The sequence below is a fragment of the Vulpes lagopus genome, chromosome 22 (genome assembly GCF_018345385.1).
Source record: "Vulpes lagopus strain Blue_001 chromosome 22, ASM1834538v1, whole genome shotgun sequence".
In the NCBI taxonomy this organism is placed as follows: Eukaryota; Metazoa; Chordata; class Mammalia; order Carnivora; family Canidae; genus Vulpes; species Vulpes lagopus.
The window spans coordinates 1,903,640-1,910,779 of record NC_054845.1 but is presented as its reverse complement, the minus strand read 5'-3'; positions in this window follow the sequence as shown (position 1 = coordinate 1,910,779).

Genomic DNA, 7,140 nt, shown 5'->3' with positions numbered 1-7,140 from the left:
ACAACTTGCTAAACTCCAGCTGCCACATAATTTATTATTAAGGTTTTTTTAATCTTTTTCTTCCAGAATAAGAAGTTGTCCTCTAGGGAAAAAAAACAATATTTCAAATAGTAGTTCATAATTCCCCTTTAAGCTCCAACCTTGATGATCGCCAACTGCCATTTTCAAACTAAAAAAGTTCCTCCTCACCTGGAAATTAATGAATGAGCACACACACAAAAATACTTAAACATGCATACATGCCACTAAATAGTATGTATGTAGTTTTAGTTTATGCTATCCCTAGAAGCTGTCACAAAGGAACTAGTTGAACAATAGAAATATTGGGTATGTGATGGTTCTCACAGTTATCCTGACAGCGCGGTATCCTTACAGCATTGATTGAAGCAGCTAGTTTGTCCCCTCAAATTCTAGCAAAGCTACTTAAATGCTTTCTATCTGGAACTCAAGTACTTTTCCCACTAATCTTAATTTGTTTTTCATTTGTAAATATGAGTTTCTAACCTACAAAACTTGACTATAATTTTGTCTTCTCTGGGTCCTTGGATGAAACCCCGGCTCTGGACCAGATCACTTCCCATCCAGCCTCTCATAGCAGCCTTCTGCCTGACCTCCAGCCTCCAGACCCTTCCTGACGCAATCCTTCCTGCCTGGCTCCATCAGATCAGACTTGCTCAATTACCACTCGGATTATGTCACTCCCCTGCTCAAACATGTTGACTGTTCACTCTGTGCCCATGAAGTCCAAATTCCTAACGTGATACCAACTGACATATCTCTCGCACACTGACCCTGCAATCCAGCTAAGCCCAGTGACCTCCCTGGTGAAGGACTCTCCCTCCATAGTTTTGTTAAAGTATTAGGCTTCCTTTAAAATACAACAGAAATGTCATCTTCAGGATTATCTTCCCAGCCACCGAGTCTTTAAAACTCTTATATTCTCTGTAGCTATGAGTAAATGGCCCACAAAATGCCACTTATTATATGTCATGTACCCCTGTATTGTAGATGCTATGCTTGCAAAGATTTTGGTGCTTGCTTGTTTAGTTTGTGTGGGTTTTCGTGGGGCTTTTTGGGGTGGGGGTGGGGGTTGTGTTTTTTGAGACCTATAGAATGAATATAAGGTCTTTGAAGGCAGCATCTCTTCCTTTGTTTATCACTCCGTACCCAAACATACAGTGAATGGTCAATGAATAGTTGTTTACCTGAATTAAAAAAGATTGTCTGAAACTTCAGTAGTGACCTTGACTTCATCCTGATCCCAAGCATAATGGGTTTCAAACTATAGAAAGGATGATCCTTCCTATCTTCTCTTTCAACATTTCTCATATTAATTAAAAGATTATTTTGTGGTGTATGCTGTGCATTCTCATATTTTTCTCACTATTTTCATGCATTCCATGAGAACAAGCAGGCTGTGTGTTTCAATAAAAAGAGAACCATGTCTGGGAGGTTTTTAGATGGATTCCCCAGCCCCACTTCCCAGTAAACCAATAGTTAGGCAATAGGAATGTTGAGACCTGCCCTCCAGTCTATAGGCATTCTATTTCTACCCCACTGCAGGATTTATCTTGAGCCATGAGAGAAATTTACCTATTTCTGTAAGGGTCTCTAGCCAAGAATGTTTCTGTGACATCTTTTTAAAGCCTTAAATGTGATTCAAGACACTAACTAGCATCTAGTCATTTCAGTTTTGCAACACCAAGTTAGTAGGCCCATGGCAGCCACACTTGTAATATTTATAGCAGAGATTTCTCTTACCCGAGTGCCTTTTAGAGCTCCCCACAAGGACTGCTGGTGTCATTTGCCCGAAGGGAAACCACAACTAACTTGGGATTCTCTTTTCTTTTACCATGGGAATTTTTTTTAATAAATTTATTTTTTATTCAATTTGTGTTCAATTTGTCAACATACAGAATAACCCCCAGTGCTCATCCCGTCAAGTGCCCACCTCAGTGCCCGTCACCCAGTCACCCCCACCCCCTGCCATCCTCCCCTTCTACCACCCCTAGTTCGTTTCCCAGAGTTAGGAGTCTTTCATATTTTGTCTCCCTTTCTGGTATTTCCTACCCATTTCTTCTCCCTTCCCCTCTATTCCCTTTCACTATTATTTATATTCCCCAAATGAATGAGACCATATAATGTTTGTCCTTCTCCGATTGACTTATTTCACTCAGCATAATTCTTATACTAATCTGCCTCCCTCTCTCTCATCAGTGGCTGCCTTACTGCGCCCACTCTAATTTCCATTTATCTACAAATTACAGCAAGGCCCAGCAGGAAGCACAGCCTGCTTGTATTCTCTATTTTTCCACGAGGTTTGCTGGGTTTACGTGGGCACAAAGGATAATGAACTGGGCACTAATTTCAAATTTAGGAGTTCAGAGAACAAGTGATTTTCAAACAGTATTCACCAGAGAAAAACAAGATTTCAATGTTTCCAGCCCCCCAGAAAGAAGTACCATTGCTCTGGGGATTGTGGGGTAGCTCAGCTCAAGGGAACAAACAACAGAGCCTGAGGAAACTAGAGAGGTTTTTAATCGAGTGAGATACGATTCTTGAATTTTCAAAAAAAAAATTTTTTAAGTATGTCACTAACTCCTGAGAGATGAGCTCTTACCTTGCTGCACCATTGCTGTTGACACAGCTGCTCTGCTCTCCTTACGGGAGATGAGAGCGACGCGGCTCGCAGCCTGCCCCAGGCAGCCCGCCTCTGCACCCACACACCTTCATAAATCACTCGGGTCTTTCTCTGCTCAGCCCTGCGTGCATGCACCTCTACGCGCTATCAGTCTCCCGGCCAGATGTCAGCGCGGATAACCTCAATAGCACTATTATGATAAACTAGAAACAAGGCATAGGGGCTGAGCCAGGATTGCACAACAGGGTTTTGGCAACAGACCCTGTCTCGAAGCCAAGAGTGATTATTACTATTAATAATAGCTATCATTTATTAAATTCCCACCAGGTGCCAGCTGCTTTCTAAAGGAAATAATGACGAGAGGTAATAATTCTTGAGGTGTTTATATGCTAGGTTCTGTTATAGACTCTTTACAGGTACCTTCGCATTTAATCCCCCTCCAACTACTCTATGAAGTAGGTACTAATTTTTTAGCACCAGTGGATATATATAAGGAATCTGAGGTGCAGACAGATGAAATAACCAGCCAAAGATGGGCAAGGAGTAAATGCTGGAGCTGGGACCTGATGTCTGGAAGCATGGTGTTTGCAAGCTCTAACCACCCCACCCTTAACCGTTGTGTTATTTTGTCTTCCCCGTTCAGTCACTTTTAATCCTTATAACAACTCTACTTTTATACCCAGTTTGCAGGTGAGGAAACTGAGGTCCAGAACTGTTAGTTAATATACGTAGTAGCTGGGGCCCTCCTCAGGTTCTCGGGACTCTAAAGCCCCCCCCACCCCAACAGAACTCTATTACCCCAGAAATCTCAGTGGGCGTCTGGCCTTGGACAAAAGTGTCGATTCACTGACGTTTCCTCCAAGAAATGCCACCTTCTCCCTTCTCCGTTCCCTATCCCCCTTTCACGTCAGAACTCTCACTATGGTCCATCTCCCCACCACACCCACCCGAGACCCATCATTGTAAAACTACTCTCCCCTTAGTCTCCTTGGGATGGGCTGTAGAACAGGACTAATAATTTATTTATTCCTTCCTAGTTTTTCATGGTCAAATATAGCACTCTAGAGTGTGGAGTCTGTTGAAAACACAGATTCCAGGCCCCAAAGAGAGTGGTTCTGATGAGGGAAAACTGGGTGGGGCTTCAGGATCCACATTTCAGTAAGGGTCCCATGAGTCAGACGCTAGGCAATATGTCTCTACTTCTGGCAGCATGTTTGCATTGTAGAGAGGGATTTTCCAGTGGGAATTTCAGGCCAGGGTGGGTGAGATCATTTAGAGCAGAGAGGCCTTTGTTTTTTCCTCCTGCTATCATACAGGTCAGTCTTGGGCATAGATTTTTGTATATGTAAATCCTAAAACAAGGATCTTTCAAATACTCTTCTGCTGTATTAAATTCAAAGAATTGATGTTCAAAAAAGAACAAAAATAAAACCTCAGAGTTATTACCACTTTACTTAGTAAATAATACTTTTAATGAATAATAATACACTTACTAAATAATAATGTCTCCTTTTTGATTAAATATAAACATAGATCACTTAGGTGAAATAAGCGGTGTTGGAGTTCATCCTTCCTTCTAGCCAGGCTTCTTTCCTCAGTGCTTCAGGGGAAAAATGTAGTTTTTGAAGACAGGCTTTCTTTACCAATATCCTAAAAGTTATGTGTTGAAAGAATTGAGCATTCTTCTCTAATTTCCATGCACCTTCTCTCAATAATATTCAACATGAAAAAGCCAAAACCATTGACGACAAGAAAAATACTTAGCAGAAAAAATAAAGGATTAAATCTTAATGCTAACAGAAGGCTGATCATTAAGCATTTTGGACTTTTAGACAACATACAAAAGATGAAGAGACCCATTCCTCACAATTGCCGAGGACAATCTTCATATCATAAATAAATTAAGCTAGAGTAAATACTAATGTATACTCTACCTCTTTTGTTTTGAGTGCAGAGCTTTCTTTCACAAGATTCCTATTAGTAATAAGTTCTCTATGCTACCATGGTGACCTTATAGCTTAATATGCTCAGTTCTTTTTTTCAGCCAACTTTGGATGTGTTCTGAAGGTTTTATCTGAACTTTTTTTTCCAGATACTCCTCTGGTTGACATTTGCATAGTCATTTGCATAATGTTATTCCTGATAAAGCTCTGCTTCTCTGAAGGAGAAAATTAGCAATTATTATTTTGCCAGGGAATGAATGATAGCATAGGATGTTAGCTACCAACCTCACTTAAAAACTTTTGAAACAAAAAAAAAAAAAAAAAAAAAAAAAACTTTTGAAACAAGGCATAAAAAGAATATGAAGACATGCAGTATTAAAAAAACTCTATGCCCCATCACACGTGGCACAGAGGGCTCGCTGGGTGATTGATCGTGTCCCCTGGAGGTCTGGGGGGAGCGGGTGAGGGGCGAGCTGCTAGACAGGCAGAGAGAGCGGGAGAGTGATGCCGAGCAAACCGTTTAATGAGGGCTTTGTGAGCGAGGAGGGCCACCGTGCTGTACGACAGCTGGCACTTAAGAGTCACATCATCAAGGCAATGCCATTCGGACCATCTGCGGTGCAGCAAAGGGGCCCTCACGGCCCGTCGCAACCCAGAGCAGCACTTGGTCTTAATGACAATTTTCCCTTATTGAAAAACACTCTGTGTGTGTGTGTGTGTGTGTGTGTGTGTGTGTTCTACACACCCGTATGCACATATATTTTTGTTTAGAAACAAGGGAAGATTTTTCATAATCTCAACATAGCTTTTAAACTACTCCCTGTCTTCTCATGGTCATCAGAAGAGACCCCTCCTGTCCTGAGAAAGACGTGCCCAGCTGTGCTTTCTCCCCAGCTTATGGTGACAGGCATCAAGTCACACCTTTAGCTGCCCTGTCCCCTGTCGCACCAGGACAATGGGGTGAGGGAGAGGGCTGCAAGCCCGGGCCAATCAGCGTTGTCTCACCCACCCAAAATACTAAGCACCTTTAGCATTGTTAGCGGGTTGAAAAAACCCAAAGGTCACCAACTACTTACAAATGGGGCAATAGCAAACTCTGTCAAGGAAGGACTCTTAAAAAGAAATGTATCTAAATTTAAAAATGTAAAAATAAATAAGTAAATAAATGTAACTGATCAAATAAATGAATTAAATTTATTTTTAGATATATTTACTTAAATTTAAATTTTCTTTTATAGCTGAACTTACAGAACATTCAGAAAATGAAAAGAAATGAGACATTTCAGTGGAAGAAAAGAAGTTGTAATTTCATTACCAAGGATAAACGGCAATAATTTTGGGATGATATCCCTTTTATTTGATATCCTATCGATCCATCTACCTATAATTTGTTCAACAGGACTATTATATTGTGATACTGGCTTATAACCTGCTCTTTTCTATATGACAATATTCTGCTAACTTCTCTTGGTCATTCACTATTTTACTCTCTGACCAGGTTCTAATGCCTGCCTAGCATTCTAATTATGAGAACAGAGCATCTCTTATTTAACCATGCCTCTAGTGCTCTACTGTTAGGCTTTCAGTTTGTTTCCTTTTTTTTTTTTTTTTTTTTTGCTATTGTGCACACCCTTTCATAAACATGAAAAGAAATTATCAGATAGTCACATGACAGTGGTTATACTTCTAGTATCTCACTGACTGAAGAATTTTCTAGAAACGAAAGGCTACTATTAATAGTACTTATCAATTAATTTGTATTTTATTCATCACCGTAGTATCTACACACATCTAATCAGCAGTAATGCATGCACAGAAATAGAAAAACTATTCAGCGCCTGCATCATTCCCGAATATCCTATAAAATTATGAAGGCTACCTAGGGACCTCCAGGCCACAGGTAGGAGAAGTTTGGTTACAGCAGTCATCTGGGAAGGATGCTCCAGGAGTAGGCATGGAGAAATGGCATTAGCATTACCTCAGGTTTTAGGACCACAGTGTTATTGACCTCTTAAAATAAAAGGCAAACATTAATTTGTTTTCAGGGGGTCTATACTTGTTGTATGCAATGTTTAGGAAAAATCCTTAAACCTCAGAGTCAAAGATCATAATTTCAAGCAGGGCACATCAGAGAAGCAGTCATCTGAAGGAAGGAAAGGAGGTGAGTGAGCCTTCAGCTCTGGTTTTGAGACAAGTGCCCCTACTAATGCTTTCCTATATTTTGTCACAGGTCCCTGCATCTGTTTGTTTGAACAGTTAATATTCAAGATCAATATTTTGCATTAAAAAAAAGTTTACACCTACCACGATAATTTATCTATATCCATTTCAAAATATCATAAACTAGCCTCATGGCATAAGGCATGCTTAACCTGTCTTAACTCTTATCTCCAAAAGTTGAAGAATCATGTAGAAGAGGAAAATGGATTCTGAAGAAAACACACACACACACACACACACACACACACACACACAAATCTGTTCTAATTGTCCACACCAATTAAACTCAGCTCAATACATCTGTTTTGAGATGTTAACACATTTTAGGCAAATTTA